At 41.9% G+C, this 17,419-nt stretch overlaps 1 non-coding gene across 1 annotated transcript; it reads left to right on the top strand.

Annotated features, from left to right (window-relative positions):
• The first annotated feature begins 2,975 nt into the window (after positions 1–2,975).
• TRNAS-UGA (transfer RNA serine (anticodon UGA)) lies at positions 2,976–3,049 on the top strand. Its single transcript has one exon. It is a non-coding gene; the product is annotated as a tRNA-Ser (tRNA).
• The last annotated feature ends 14,370 nt before the right edge of the window (positions 3,050–17,419 follow it).

Genomic DNA, 17,419 nt, shown 5'->3' with positions numbered 1-17,419 from the left:
TCACACCAGGCAAATGCTGGGGCTATAACTTACTCAAAGCCACGGCCGCTTCCTTCCTATTCCTAGGCCCTTCCTATACCATCGTCGCCATAAGACCTATCTGTGTAGGTGCGACGTAAAGCAAAAAAAAAAAAAAAAGGATTAAATCCATATGCCGAATTCATAACGTTGGGCAAAGGCCAATAAGGAGAAGTTTACACTTGCAGGGAAACACAAACGCGTTTCTTGAATAATCTTTTATTTCCTAAGTTCATAACTGACAATCTATGGGGTACTGGAGGTACTCTGCACGCTGAATCACAACGAGTTTTAAGAAAGAAGTTCAGAAATAGATGCTTGTTACCAGTGGAATGGTCCGTGTTAAACTTAAATATTCACAATAAGAGAACCAGGTCCATCGCATTCTTCCAATTCAGGTGCAAAAGTACAACATTCAGTGAGATATCCTCATATCAATGCCAAAATCGTAAATTTACAGAATTTGTGTTTGTTATGTAAGTGAACTTTCTGAATACATGTATTTAGTAGATTATTCTACCAAAGACAGGCCTACTAGATTCACTGCTCTTTACGGTTCTTAAAACGAGTACCGACTTGAAATTAAAGCTTACCATGCCAAGGCACCCGGAGTGAAAAATTGGTGCTTTTAAGATGAAAATGTAAAACGCCAAGTAGACCAATGAGGTATATCCACGCGTTTGACATTACACATCGTTAGGAACAAACAAATCATCATGAATCACTGACCGTCAGGGGAATAATCAGTCGATTGCAAATTACGGGGCCAAAATACTGTTACGATTACAGCATTGTCTATTTTAATAATCTAATTTAATTCGCGATGACCCAATTAGCACCGGTAAACAAATATATACCCACACCATATTATATTCAACCATGGTAACACATCCAAACCACCCCCTATCACCCCGGCTTGCTGGTATTACCTGAGACAGCGATAATCCTCCCTGACCAGCCTCATTTTTACTAGACTCAGCACGCTTAGCAGTGGCACGCAGACAGGTTCGAACAAATGACTGTCGATTATCAGAACACTTGACGACTCTTTCTTGATTCGACTGGAGTTGAGTTCAGTAACTCACACAGTCAACACAGTAAATTAAGTTAACTTACAAACAATGTAACTGCTCATCATAGCGAACTACACTAGTGCACTCGTAGTGCACTATATTACTCCTCACCACAACGACAAAAAGGTTGAATAGGAGACGGCAGAGGGTCACCGCTCTTCTTTCCCTTACATTACATATTTCCCCGTAGGGAATAGAAACAGAGTCCTCAGACTTCGCCGAAAATGCTACATTTAAACAACCAGTTAACAAAATCGCATTAAAAGAAAACAGCTATAACCCTCCCCTCAAACTACCCGCAGGCGCTATCACATGTTTAGGAAAATTCTGCCATTACCTTGTATCGCTGGATATTCTTCAAGCAGGCCGCACCCCTGCCTCCTAGGCCTCCGTCAAGTCACACTCCCAGGCACTGGAGCAATTCAGACAAGACGGCCCTAAAGTGCCCTGCTTATGTAGTGCTGTAAGGGGAAGCTTCCCGATTAAATTGAACCACACTTTGCTGATAGGTTGGATTCCTGTACACAACCCCGGTTTTGATTGGCTAGAGAACATGTTTACAAGCATCTGATATTTAGATTACAGTAGAGGAGGAACCAGCTGAAGTGTTGACAACTTCGGTACATTAAAAAGCAATCTTCAGAAAAAGGTTACCAATAACAAAAATTAAATTTCCTAAGTTCTAGGTTTGTTTTTAGTGCGTGCGAGTGAGCTGGCAAATCGATGTTAGAGCCATCTAACACTAGAAGATGAAATTCTTTGGATGTTTACAAGATCAAGTCCGTTGGCATAGATGGCTATAGAGAAGGAGCGTAGTTTAAATAGCCGGGGATGATTATCCTCATACACTTCATACACACTAAACACACCACACTACCATCCACCAGAGAAACACGTAATACTGATGACGTCCCACCACATAGAGTTGGCGTAAGGAAGCGTATTAAGCCATAAAACTAGACCTAACTACGGTACGGGCTGACTAACGAATTTATTAATAGAACAAGAACAATAATAGCAAAAATAATGTTACTTTCCCCCTGTGGGTGGGGCCGGTAGAATACACTCACGGTTTCTCTAGCCTGTCGTAATAGAAGACTAAAAGGGGTCCCAAAGGCTTTCATTTTTGTAGCATTTTTGAGCCTGACATTGTTTCTAGTTAGGTATTTGTGTCAGGCTACTCGCTTTCATATTTCTTATCCGACCTCCCTTGGTCAACTGTTGTTCTTATGATGAAATGTTCTTAGGCGCAAAAGTTATTTTGTACACTGAAACAAGTAAGGACATTTCTCTTCAATAAGTTAAGAACTTTAAACTGAGATGTTTAGAGCTTTAAAGTGAGAGTGCATTGTAGATATTCTCACGATTTCTTTTTACGTATACTGCAATAAGTTATGTAGAACTGCTTGGTCCGAACTGTGTTAGAAACAAGAGAATTCCATCTATAGCCAGTTTTGCGTTAAAATGTTCCGCCTTAGTTAAAAACTGATATTCAGGAACTTGCCACTGAGTGGCGGACATTAAGAAATACAGAGGTGAATGTTGACAGTACAGATTCAATTGCATTTTGGAATGCAGTATATGAAGTAAAAAGGGAGTTGGATCACTAATATTTCCTAAGCTATCAATCCTGATGTTCCCACTCTTGTGTTTGCCTTTTACGGCGCTTGTATTTCTTTGGACAATACATTCATTCTAAGCATTGTTGGAACTTTTCAAATTTTGCTTTATACTTCCCCTTGAGTCAATAGTCAATGCGGTCGTGAAAATTCAATATTCATTGACATGCCCCACAACGGGCGACTTAAACGCACTCTACAGTGTGCTAGCAGCAGTGCCAGACCTGTAGCTCAGATCCTTTCAAACAGAACAAAGATGGCCTAGGCCACCATAGCTCAATTGGCAGAGCAACCGACTTGAAATCGGGAGGTTGTGGGTTCGGATCCCACTGGTGTGCGGCTGGCCATTTTTGTTCTGTGCTTAACATCTCTTCAACACGTACTTCATGTACGTAACACGACCTAATACGTTGAAAGTCTGTTTCGATTTCAATAATCTCGTCTGTTCACGAGTAAGGCCTCTAAAAATGAATGAAGGTTTGAATGACTTGAACTTAAGAATGCTTTACCGTTGTCTATAATAAGTGGTAATCTCGTTCGCCACTAGATGGCTCCCTGTGCGCAGTGCGAACCATCTCGTGATAAGGAGAATACGAATTTGTAAAAAATCGGAAAGAAGTAATAATAGTGAACGGACACCTATATAAATCCTTAATGGCTGGCAACCACGTATTACTTAAGTGACAAAGAGTGCCCCTGTTGAAATATGTATTTCCACAGCTTCCCGCATAATCCCAGACCTGTAGTGTTTAGTGTGGGTAAGAGCTCAAACATCGGGTCGGCGGATGTAGGGTGAGTCTGGGCCTACAAGTGGTCACGGCTGGTCCGTGGTCCAACAGTTCTGCACTCTGACCAGCCAACCGAGCAGATGAGGGATGGCCTCAGCTCTACACCTCTGAATTCGGGAGACGGAGAGGGGCTGGTCCCCACCACGGCTGTCTTGAAAATTGTTTTTCGTGGTTTTCCATTCTCCCGCACTAAGGTGAATGCCGAGGCATTTCCTAGTATAGGCAACGAACGACGACCCCCTCACTTTCTCCAAGCATCTCCTGGTTTGAGAGACGGCGTCACCGTCTAAGAGGCTCACCTCCCCCTTCAAGGAAGGAATGAAAACATATTAGTAGCAGTCGAACATCGTGGAACGCGACATAGATAGGGCGTGCTCAGCTATTGCTTATTTGTCTGGCTGATTGAGACGGATATTACGTTGGTGTTCCTTGATACGAGTACCAATGGAACCGGAATGTTTGGCCAATGTATACCTTGCCGCAAGTACAGGGAATTTTGTACACCCCAGCGTGTATTTTGAATGGCTTATTACTAAGAGTGGTGCGGCCTTTGCAAGGCAGACCCTTCAACGATGACGGGCACCATGTGTTATAAGTACAATGTACCTTTAAAAAATAAGGAAACAAGATCTTGCACTGAGAAACTTTATTTTACAGGCAGATGAAAGAATACATAGTAGTACACATCGCTATTCAACATACTCACTATTCTTATCCAAACTAGAGATGTGTCGTTCCTGACTGAACTGCTCCTAACGAACTGCTCCTCGGGATGAATAACTCTTCAAGGAAGGACTAGCTACGGAGTTGTAGTTCTTTAAGTCCCAACCGAGCAAAGAGACGCTTGCAAACGATATGAGCGGGACATGGTGGAACTAAGAGTAGGAGTAAGACTAATCACAACAGAAGGTTGACCAGTGATTACTGAAATGTAAATTTACTTGTGTAGATTGATTGTATTATGTGATACCAGTTGCGATACCATAAAACTTGGCGTATATTTATGTAAGTGTCGACATCATATTTTACATTTTCGTGTCGATAGACTAGCTACGGAGCTGTAGTCTTTTTTTTTTTTTTTTTTTTTTTTTTAAGTTCTAACCGACCAATGAGAGGCTTGTATACGATTTGAGCGAGACGTGATGGGACTAGAAGTAGGAGTAAGACTAACCAGAAGGTTGGCCCAGGGCTCTTCTGCAGGAGTGCGCGGAGAGAACTTTCTAGTGAAATGTAAATTTACTTGTGCATATTGATTGCAATACGAAACACCAGTAGGGAAACCATGAAACTTGGCCTAAATTTATGGAAGTATCGACACAAATTTTTTACATTTTTGCGATTGTGATGTAAAGTACTCAGAGCTAAAATAGGTCTAATTCAAACGCTCGTTATGCGATATTTAGAGGGTTTGGAATCATAGCCAAAATTTCAAAATCAAAATATTCATAATGTAGAATCACCGAAGCTCATTGCTATGTCCGTTAAACAATCATTATCGTTAATTTTTAAAGGGACATTCGGCTGCTGTGGTGTGAGTATAACATACCCACGTGCTGGTCACGGGCCACTGTTGGCAGCCCAGCCACCTGGGACTGTTGCAAGCGAAGTTACTGAAGGAGTAGTGAAGGAACTAAAATAACTGCTTTCAAAGAACTATTCATTTCAGGGACTGAGCAGTTCTGACACCAGTCCTTCCGGTGAACTACTCTTACCCATCTCTAATCCAAACTCTTGTTCCTTTACATCAAGACATCGATGTTGGTTAAGGCAGAAATCTGCTTCCAGTTTCTGAAGCTACGTCGTGACGTTCATCTTCGTGCTTCATCAACGATCCGAAGAGATGGAAATCACTGGAGGCCTGGTCGGACGGTTGTCGCTCAGCAGATCGAGAAGGTTTGCCTTTTTCTAGGTGAGATAAAGAGAATAGAGCTGTGTTAGTATGTGTCTTGTTTGGGGTGAGGGGGTGCCGTGAGGCTCCGCCCCGCCTCACAGCCCGTGGTGACCTACCTGTTTGGACAAATGACCGACAAGCGAGTACTAACGCAGGGACATAGCCTAGTACAAGAGTACAGAATAACTTGAGGTGCAAAGGCTAGTCTTATGCCAGCTACTTCCACCCCTCCGTAAAGGAGAAGTTATGCGAAACCTTCCTAAACCCACCAGGCAATCCCATATCTCCTTTCGGCACTGGTTACCCTGTCACGGTCACACCAAGACATCCCCGGCGCTAGACCACTGTCGCTCAAGAGCCACTGTCACCCCCGGTCCACGGCCGCCTGCAAGGCTTTCAAGGTAGAAAATGAAGACAATAAAACAAAAAAGAAATGGTGACGCGCGTTCGAAAGAGAATAAATAAATAAAAAGTAGTCTTGCAAACGACCATGCGGATGGCCAGTAATGCGAAAGCACTTCCCATAGGAGCTACTTCGCATACCCCCTTCAAATTAGTATATTAATGCAGCCACCACTTATAACATAAAGGGCGGACCGCATAGAGAATGTGGTGCCGCACCATTGTTGTCACAGCGCTGTTGGTGGTAGTGAAAATTGCTTTAAGAAGACGTACAACGGGGTGGTCATTCTCCGCGAACACTAATCAAAGAGGGGGGATGTCGAGGGGATCCGACAATTCGAAAAATGAAGGTATCGGCCAAAGAAAGACAAAGTCCTCTACGGGCATGAAAATGAAAGGCTCCTTAGGCCTCGTGACCTAATACTGTACCGTCGGGGTCTGAAATGAAAAAGAGTTGATCAACTGAGGTCGGGTAGGAAAAGTGAAAGTGAGGAGCCTGGCATAAGCAATGCCAGGGATCAGCTAAAGACTCCATGATCGCCAACCCACGTTCCCAATTAAGAGTCCCTGGAGCCCCTTTTAGTCGCCTGTTACGACAGGCAGGAGATATCGTGGGTGTTATTCTATTGATTGATTGATTGATTGATTGATTGATTGATTGATTGATTGATTGATTGATTGATTGATTGATTGATTGATTGATTGATTGATTGATTGATTGGTCAGTGGCTTATGCTTGGATCAAGATGTGGGCTACAGTAGACTTAGGTTAACCCTTTTCGTTGGTAGGTTTACTGAACGTCAAGCCTTCAGCGTTTTGACCAGCAGCCAATAGTCAACGAAGCCTGTTGTGTTGTGAAATCTGCTTCACAAGCTACTGCCCTGGCCTCTGCTGCTGCCTATACTCAACCCCTGATCAGTGGAGGTAGTAGCCGAAGGATTAGCAAATTAAAGTCCGGCTTTGAGGCTAAATGGATAGAATGCTTGCCTTTGGTCGGATGGTTCCGGATCAATTTTCAGAATCAACCCTCTTATACTGTAAAATCCCCTGATTTGTGGACTGCGTGTTTATGACGTCTTCACCATTCATTTTATCCTCATTAGGACACCACCAACTCTACACAGATGCCCTGCACCATTGTTATTATTATTATTATTATTATTATTATTATTATTATTATTATTATTATTATTATTATTATTATTATTAAATACAAATGCTTAATTTTACAGTGTCCGTACCCATCGTTCAGTGGTTTATTAGCTTCCTCGGGATATCAGTAGTGCTGTCTGACCCATGATCACGGGTTCGATTCCAACCAACAAAAGAGAACCTGAAAGATTGCATTTCATTTTAGCAGTTGTACCTATAAAAATAAAACTATATTGCCCCTATAACAGCAGCCCTGCAGGGTCTTCCTACAAGGATGTAGAATGGAACGGGACTGAAATATCAGCATTCTGTTATCTAAGTCAGATAAGTATCAGATGAGTAACACATGGTTGATAGTAGTGGCGATCTGATGGACCGAAGCCGAGCACACCTATCCCCCCCTCGGCCAACGCTCCAATCCGGTATACAGCAGCAAGCCGCTATGTGGGATTAGAGGGGGGAGGGACGAGAGTCTGGGCTGCGATATCAGTCTCCGATGCTTGGCTCTCAGAAATACGTGCGACGTATTTTCTCACTGCTTTCAAGTTTTGAAAAGTGAACGATGTGCCAGATGCTTACATAACAATGCGCTTTAGACTTCCATCATTCTTTATTGAAGTTTGGGCTTCGCCGATAGCCACTGTTTACTATAATTAATGAAGTACATACTTCTAAATTTGTTATAATGTCTAGACTTAAATTTGATATATATTCACAAAACTACAATACAGAAAATATGACAAATATAATTAGTCATTAGTCATAAAAAAGACGGTGATAACTGCGCTATGTCTAATTAAAATCAATAAGTGTTGCACTTGATATTAAAGACAGAAGTAAAGAAACTCGGTTGCCTGATTTTTCCCGAAGAATGAAATATGAAAATGCATTTACCTCACAGGTAATATTAATAAATATTACTGTAGTTAAAATATCCGTTGGTCCGTACAGTAACAACCCCTAATTAAACCAAATTAATGATGTTTTACTACATAGCCTACATATCCTATATTTCCAGCAACCAAGCGGATCTCTTCATTGGAACTTCCTTTATTGACAAATCACGTTTCCTTTAACTCTAAAATACCAAAAAAAATGTCCTAAATATTTTCTCCTGGTGTAATGGTAACTGGACTTCCATGAAACACTTAAACGTACGAAAACTTAACGTCATCACTTTGGAAAAAATAGCTTCCTACTAGATGAAAAAGTAATCCTTGCGTCCCGTGGTGTGGGGGTAGCGTGCCTGCCTCTTACGCGGAGGCGCCGGGTTCGATTCCCGACCAGGTCAGGGATTTTTACCTGGACCTGAGGGCTTCTTCGAGGTCCACTCAGCCTACGTGATTAGAATTGAGGAGCTATCTGACGGTGAGATAGCGGCCCCGGTCGAGAAAGCCAAGAATAACGGCCGAGAGGATTCGTCGTGCTGACCAAACGACACCTCGTAATCCGCAGGCCTTCGGGCTGAGCAGCGGTCGCTTGGTAGGCCAAGGCCCTTCACGGGCTGTAGTGCCATGGGGTTTGATTTACGTTTTTGCTCCTAAGTCTCAACCTGCAACTTGATTTACTTACGGAAATCTTGAGGTGGTTTTTTAATTTATTTTTTAGCTGACAGTTCGTGTGGAGAAGAAGACTCCACATGATAGTCTTCCCTATTAGGAAATCGAAGTGATCAAACATTGACCAAGGTAGGTCTATGTCTATTAATCCCTCAAGGGAGTGCACAACCTTTTTACGTTACCTTCAAATATACAGTTTGCAATACTTCCGGGGGTACTTATTCAGAAATATAAGGAGAACTAGTTACAACCATCTGCGAACAGTGGCAGCACCAAACAAGTGAGTGAGGGGTTGTACGTAAATCAGGGAAGGACTCGTAAATTTTTACGTAGCGTGACCACAATTTGGTACGGTAGAATAGAGACTGAAGTTAACAAAATCCTTAGCAATTTATTCATATTTCCTATTTATTATTCATATGACCTGTTAGAGTGTATAGTTTACAAGTCATTTAACGTAAACTCCCGCATAAGGGTAAATACATATTAACGTAGATAGGTTATAGGATATTACTGACCAAGATTCGCTATCCTTCAAGGAATGTTTAGGATGACTGAGTATTTCCAGGATATGTGTAACAGTTGTCCTTATCCTTTAATGTACTTAAAACTGTCCACTTAAGATATTTTCGAGTGCACCAGCGAGTGCAGCCTGTAATGATAGTCAACGTCTCTTCAAGCCGTATGTTTGCTTTCTCCCATACTAAATACTTTTCAACATCGCATTGATGCACGTCCTAAATAAACAGCGCCAGCTTGCATTCTGTAGATAGTGGGTTCGAACCCCACTGCCGGCAGACCTGAAGATGTTTTTCTGCGGTTTCCCATATTCACGTCAGGTAAATGCTGGGAATGAACCTTAATGAAGGCCACAGTCGCATCCTTCCCACTCCCAGCCCTTTCCAATCCCATCGTCGCCATAAGACCTATCTGTGTTGGTACGACGTAAAGCAGACTGTTAAAATAACGGAACAGCATGGACAATGCATCTTGTCAAAAGCCAGGATAATACGCGATAAAGCTGAAATTTTCGTGTATCTAGTTTCATTGAGGAAGGGTGTCCTACAGGCTTCAAAGTGGTCGGACAGTGAAAATGAAAATTGAAATAGCCTATAATATCAGATTCAATGCGGCACGCAGTTTTCAACGAGGGCGTCTCATCAGTTATGTGAATTTAGAGGAGCTAGACCGAGAATGGTTTGTTTAGAAGCTGTAATTTTTAGTGTTGGCTTGTTGCGCTCCGCACAAGAGAGAGTGGGGTGATGAAAATTGAGCCTCTAGTTGTCTGACACATACAGCCTGTAGCGAGCCTAGTGTTGCCAAGAAGACTAGTGCCTCAATTTCATCGCTTGTGTGACCGGATCCACCTCCTATCGTAACAGAAAGTTCTTCAGATCAGCTCAAGAGGTTGAAAACACCGTTACAGGCCTAATTCTAGAATTAAAAAACCTTGGACAGGCCAGGAATTGAACTCCGAGCCACCGGGTAAGAGGTAAAAACATTTTTTTTTTTTTTTTTGCTAGTTGCTTTACGTCGCACCGACACAGATAGGTCTTATGGCAAAGATGGAACAGGAAAGGGCTAGGAGTGGGAAGGAAACGGCCGTGGTCTTAATTAAGGTACAGCCCCAGCATTTGCCTGGTGTGAAAATGGGAAACCACGGAAAACCATTTTCAGGGCTGTCGACAGTGGGGTTCGAACCTATTATCTCCCGAATAGTGGATACTGGCCGCACTTAAGCGACTGCAGCTATCGAGCTCGGTAGGTAAAAACTACGAGGATGTTGTTTTACATTACTTCCACATTTCTTTTCCTAGCCGGATGGAAAAATTGTAAGGCAGTCCACCGACGAACGTGAGTTGTAAGGATGTTGTGGACAGTAACAAACACCCAGTCCCCGAGCCAGAGGAAATGACCGTTTCAAGTTAAAGTGTCCGAACCGGGCCGGAAGTGAAACCCGGGTCCCTCTGTTTTCTTTTTGCTACTGGCTTTACGTCGCACCGACACAGATAGGTCTTATGGCGACGATGGGTAGGAGAGGCCTAGGAGTTGGAAGGAAGCGACCGTGACCTTAATTAAAGTACAGTCCCAGCATTTGTCTGGTGTGAAAATGGGAAACCGCGGAAAACCATCTTCAGGGCTGCTGACAGTGGGATTCGAACCCACTATCTCCCGGATGCAAGCTCACAGCTGCACGCCCCTAAGCTCACGGCCAATTCGCCCGGTAGGGTTCTTCTGTACCGAAGGACAAACTCGTATCCTCGTCCTAAGGTAGTGCAGCTCTTTTCAGGCACACCCCAACGGAGGTGAGCTGCATGTACCATTTCAACCACATACGATCACTCCTGTCAATAAGGACGGCAGATAGTAGCGTTGATCGTTACGCTTTGGTGGTGGATATGTACACATTGAGCAATACCGGTGAAAGAGTACAGCCTTGCCTAACCCCTGCACCTACTGTGAACCAGAAATTCATTCTACTATCTACCCCTGTGGGTGGGTTTGGTGAACACCCACGGTATCTCCTTCCTGTCGTAAGAGGCAACTAAAAGGGGCCCCGGGGTCTCTCAACTTGCGAGCGTGGGTTGGCTATCATGGGGCCCTTAGCTGATTCCTGACATTGCGTCCGTTTACTTGTGTCTGATTCCTCATTTTCATGTATCCTATCCGACCTTCCTTGGTCAACTCTTGTTCTTGTGTTAGGTATCGAGCCCTAGGGAGTCTTTCACGTTCACGCCCTTCGTGACCCTTGTCTTTCTTTGGCCGATATCATTTTTCGAAGTGTCGAATCCCTTCAATTTTTTCTCCCTGTTTAGTGTTAATTAGAGGATGGCTGCCTAGTTGCACTTTCTCTTAAACAATAATCACCACCACCATCATTCTACTATCAATTCTCACCGTAGATCGATTTTTGATTACCTACTTAGAATAAGCCCTGGTCCCTTAGCAGCCTGTGGCTAACATGTTTTTACTTGGTACAGTTATAATAGACCTATGAAACATATGCTTAACTGTCTGTTCTTCGTGTAGAATTTTTTAAATTTATTTAATCTGGTCTTGGCAGCCTAATTGTTATCCGAAGGCACTTTATTTTTCACTAACTTCTTCTCCGCAGTTGAACACACCATTTGTTTTGAGATGCCTTGTGAACCTATTGGCTGTTATATCGATCAATGAAATACCTTAAAGGTTATTGCAAGCCATTCCTGTTCACGTGTTTACATATAGCTGCAATTACTGCTTTCACCCATTACTAAAATTTTATGGTAATCCTGTTATTCTATGAAGCCATTTTAACTGTTTTCCCGTTTATATAATATCACAATTCCAGGCTCAGTTTTATTTATTTATTTATTTATTTATTTATTTATTTATTTATTTATTTATTTATTTATTTATTTATATTTGCTTTATTCTTAGTGGTGAATTTAGGACTTGGTCCTCTCTTACAATTAACCACTCTTCTTTAACGGTGTACATCTGAGAAAAATATTCATAATGTTATTTTACAAACTAGAAGAAAGATGACACAAAATAACATAGCCCAGTAAACAAACATTCACACACATATTCACTCCACAATATTAATTCAACCTGACGACACACATCGAGGAAATGCTCACGACAAGACGACAAGGGAATTTAAGATTTTTATGGCTCTAATGTTATAGGGGAATGAGTTCCATATTCTATATATTCCATATTCGCCACAATGCAAGGACTATATGCTGTGACCTGCTGAGTGGGATAGCAAGAGTGCTACCGGAGCGAGTGGTTTTTTTTTTTTTTTTTTTTTGGTATTTTGTTTTTGCTAGTGGCTTTACGTCTCACCGACACAGATATGTCTTATAGCGACGATGAGATAGGAAAAGCCTAGGAGTTGGAAGGAAACGGCCGTGGCCTTAATTAAGGTACAGCCCCAGCATTTGCCTGTTTTGAAAGTGGGAAACCACGGAAGACCAACTTCAGGGCTGCCGACGGTGAGATTCGAACTTACTATCTCCCGGCTGCAAGCTCACAGCCGCGACCCTCTAACCGCACGGCCAACTCGCCCGGTGGAGCGTGTGTTATGCTGGTGGATAGAGGATAGGAAATTCAGTTGTGAAGATAATATTCGAAACATTAATAGTGCCACGTGGAGGTTTCTATATTGTTAACATTTTAAAAGGGAAATCAGACGATAATAAGGGTTAACATGAACATCTTAGCATAAGGAGGAGATAAATATTATTATACATACATACATACATACATACATACATACATACATACATACATACATACATACATTATCATTATAGACTGTTATGCCTTTCAGCGTTCAGTCTACAAGCCTCTGAGAATTTACTAAACGTCGCCACAATCCTCGATTTGCAACTAGTGTTGTGGCCTCATTTAGTTCTATACCTCTTATCTTTAAATCGTTAGAAACTGAGTCTAATCATCGTCGTCTTGGTCTACCTCTACTTCTCTTACCCTCCATAGCAGAGTCCATTATTCTCCTAGGTAACCTATCCTCCTCCATTCGCCTCACATGACCCCACCACCGAAGCCGGTTTATGCGTACAGCTTCATCCATCGAGTTCATTCCTAAATTAACCTTTATCTCATTCCGAGTACCCTCCTGCCATTCCCACCTGTTTGTACCAGCAATCATACTTGCTACCTTCATGTCTGTTGCTTCTAACTTATGAATAAGATATCCTGAGTCCACCCAGCTTTCGCTCCCGTAAAGCAAAGTTGGTCTGAAAACAGACCGATGTAAAGATAGTTTCGTCTGGGAGCTGACTTCCTTCTTACAGAATACTGCTGATCGCAACTGCGAGCTCACTGCATTAGCTTTACTACACCTTGATTCAATCTCACTTACTATTTTACCATTCTGGGAGAACACACAACCTAAATACTTGAAATTATCGACCTGTTCTAGCTTTGTATCACCAATCTCACATTCAATTCTGTTGAATTTCTTACCTACTGACATCAATTTAGGCTTCGAAAGGCTAATTTTCATTCCATACTCATTGCACCTATTTTCAAGTTCCAAGATATTAGACTGCAGGCTTCCGGCACAGTCTGCCATTAAGACCAAGTCGTCAGCATAGGCCAAACTGCTTACTACATTTCCACCTAACTGAATCCCTCCCTGCCATTTTATACCTTTCAGCATATGATCCATGTAAACTACGAACAGCAAAGGTGAAAGATTACAGCCTTGTCTAACTCCTGTAAGTACTCTGAATCAAGAACTCATTCTACCATCAATTCTCACTGAAGCCCAATTGTCAACATAAATGCTTTTGATTGATTTTAATAATCTACCTTTAATTCCATAGTCCCCCAGTATGGTGAACATCTTTTCCCTCGGTACCCTGTCATATGCTTTCTCTTGATCTACGAAACATAAACACAACTGCCTATTCCTCTCGTAGCATTTTTCAATTACCTGGCGCATACTGAATATCTGATCCTGACAGCCTCGCTGTGGTCTAAAACCACACTGGTTTTCATCCAACTTCCTCTCAACGACTGATCGCAACCTCCCTTCCAAGATGCCAGTGAATACTTTGCCTGGTATACTAATCAATGAGATACCTCGATAGTTGTTGCAATCCTTCCTGTTCCCTTGCTTATAGATAGGTGCAATTACTGCTTTTGTCCAATCTGAAGGTACCTTACCAACACTCCACGCTAGTTTTACTACTCTATGAAGCCATTTCATCCCTGCCTTCCCACTATACTTCACAATTTCAGGTCAAATTTCATCTATTCCTGCTGCCTTATGACAATGGAGTTTATTTACTATCCTTTCCACTTCCTCAAGCATAATTTCACCAACATCATTTTCCTCCTCCCCATGAGCTTGACTGTTTGCAACACCACCATGATGATTTCCTTTTACATTGGGAAGATGTTCAAAATATTCCCTCCACCTCTCCAGTGATTCCCTGGGATCTATTATGAGTTCACCTGAATTACTCAAAACACTGTTCATTTCCTTTTTCCCTCCCTTCCTAAGATTCTTTATTACTGTCCAGAAAGGTTTCCCTGCTGCTTGACCTAGTCTTTCCAGATTATTACCAAAATCTTCCCATGACTTCTTTTTGGATTCAACCACTATTTGTTTCGCTCTGTTTCTTTCATCTACGTACGAATCTCTGTCTGCCTCCGTGTCGTCCCAAAACTCACGAGTTTCAAAACTCACGAGTCTCAAAACTCACGAATTCCAGGAAAAGGATTTATAAGAGCAAGTTTCTCTACCTTGGCCAGTCTTAAAACTCACGAATTCCAAGAAGAGGATTAGTAAGAACAGGTTTCTCTACCTGGCCCAGTCTCAAAACTCACGAGCAGGGCCAGTTCTTTGAATGGATAAATGTCCACCCTATTAGTGATGGGATAATGGAATACTTTTAATAATCCAATAACTTCTATACGATTATTTAAATAATCGAATGAATAATCAAATCAAATAATGGAATGAGTTTCAAATATCATTCAGTTATATGCGCCATGAATACATTTTTCTCTTTAAGTTTGTCGGGTAGATAATCGACTGAAATAAGCGAATAGATGAAATCTTACGAAAAATAGAAACACGCTTTTTTTCCAAATGAATCTCCAAATGTTGAAACTAAATGAGTGAATTAACTGTCTTGATGTATATCTCTAAATAAACTTCCTTATTGAAATAAATGCCGCCTTTTCCGCATAATGGATCTAAGCCCCAGTACTACCAACTGACAGTTTCTTTTTACTGACAGCGGGCAATATACCTACTTTAATTTGATGTCGTCTGGCTTTATTCATGAATAGTTAGCATGCTGGCCTTTGGTCCAAGGGATCCAGGGGGTCTCGGGTTCGGTTTCTGGTCGGGTAGAAGATTTTAACTTTCATTAGTTAATTCCTATGGCTCGGGGACTAGGTGTTCGTGCCGTCTTCAGCATTAGACTTCACCTTAGGTAGGGCCTCATCCTCACAGACGTGCAGATCACCTGTACGGCGTCAACTCTAAAGACCTGCAGCAGACCTCCCCGGAGGCCACACGCCATTATTATAAATTTATGTGAAAGGGGAAAAATGTATTATATTAGCTTTAAGACAACAGCAAAATATCTTTTTTTTTTGGTAAATAATATTTATACACCTCTGTCTCTTTCATTCACCACCCATTATTTTACCCCTGTGGGTTGGGGAGGCAGAATAACATCCACAGTCCCCCTGTTTGTCGTAAAAGGCGACTAAAAAGGGGCCCCAGGAGCTCTTAAATTATTTAAGAGAAGACTAGATAAACAACTGATAGGCAATCTGCTACCTGGGTGACTGCTCTAAATGCATATCAGTAGTGATTGGTTGATTGATTGACTGATTGAGCAAGAGAACGTGGGTTAGCGACCTCGGGGCCCTTTGCTGAATCCGAGCATTGCTTCCACCCACTTGTGGCAGTCTACTTGCTTTCATCTATCCTTAGTCAACTCTTGTTCTTTTCCGAACCCCGATGGTATTAGGTTTCCCGTTAAAACAGTAATAACCACCACCAAGTCCGGCTCCATGGCTAAATGGTTACCGTGCTGACCTTTGGTCACAGAGGCCCGGGTTCGATTCCCGGAAGGGTCAAGAATTTTAACCATCATTGGTTAATTCCGCTGGCGCGGGGACTGGGTGTATGTGTTGTATTCATCATTAGTTCATCCTCATTACGACGCGCAGGTCGCCTACGGGCGTTGAATCAAAAGACCTGCACCTGCCGAGCCGAACACTCCCGGCACTAAAAGCCATACACCATTTCATTTTACAGTACCACCACCAACATTCATTGTTTTCAACCCTTACTGATTTGTATTGACCATTTACACTTTTTCTTGGCGTGGGAAAGAACCAAAATCACTAAATATCACCATCATCATCGATCTGGAGTCTCTTTGAAGTCATTTAGCGAAATCATTTCAAAGATAGCGACCAACGACTTCGCCATATTTTATAGAAAATTCTGACGCATTTTAATTTACGACTTGAGAAATTTGGTGAGCTAAGTAGCCAATACTATAGCATTGCACTTCGCGTAACCGCGTGGGCGCGTGATGCAATATATTAATCTTCGCATTTTATGTAATGGCATCTGAATGCACGACTCATTCATACGTGAGCAGCATGAGTTCGCTTTATTCTCGGAAAGCTTATCAGAGACCGTTCGTCCTACCCGTGCACTTCCTGTAAGGGGGTGGAAATAGGTGATTTTAATTTCCCTGTGATGAGATTGATGTGATGACGTTAGGATTACTTTTCGTGCCATTATTTCGAAAGCGTTCACTATCTATTTGCCCCAGTCATTCGAATGGAATTTCAAATGAATAATCGAAAAAATAATCGAATCGAAGAAATACTGTAATTGAATAAACGAAAAATTAAGCAAATGGATTAATAGAATAAAATTAAATAATCGAATAATTTGTATTCGATTTTTCAATCACTACAACCTACCCACACAACGACTGTAGATATTTGAAAATTTAATCGGAATTGTGTGACAAGGTCCATTGTTAGCGCCAGCCGGAACTGCGTGCCCTCTTGTAATTGGCACCTCTCGCATCAAGAGGTGGGCCTGTCGTGTAGCCTCATACAAAGTATACGCGACAGGGGTTGAGAAACCCACGGACGCCATGGACCCGCGCGGATAACCGCACTCGGCCTTTCACATGAAGGCCTAGTTCCATAAGCCGCTGTAAAGGTTTGTCTTTTTCAATGCATTTTATTTTTATGTATTTTTATATATTTTTTCCTTTTTACTATTTATATATTTCTGTCAATTGGTTTAGTATGCTTAATTTGGTTCAATTGGTCTTTTTTCACTATTTCCATTACTTTTATCTAGATATTTACATGATTAATTTAACAAGAAAAGATTTACTTTCTGTCTAA

This window comes from Anabrus simplex, chromosome 1 (genome assembly GCF_040414725.1).
Source record: "Anabrus simplex isolate iqAnaSimp1 chromosome 1, ASM4041472v1, whole genome shotgun sequence".
NCBI lineage: Eukaryota > Metazoa > Arthropoda > Insecta > Orthoptera > Tettigoniidae > Anabrus > Anabrus simplex.
Note: the sequence above shows the minus strand (reverse complement) of the source record. Positions and strands in the feature narration are given on the sequence as shown.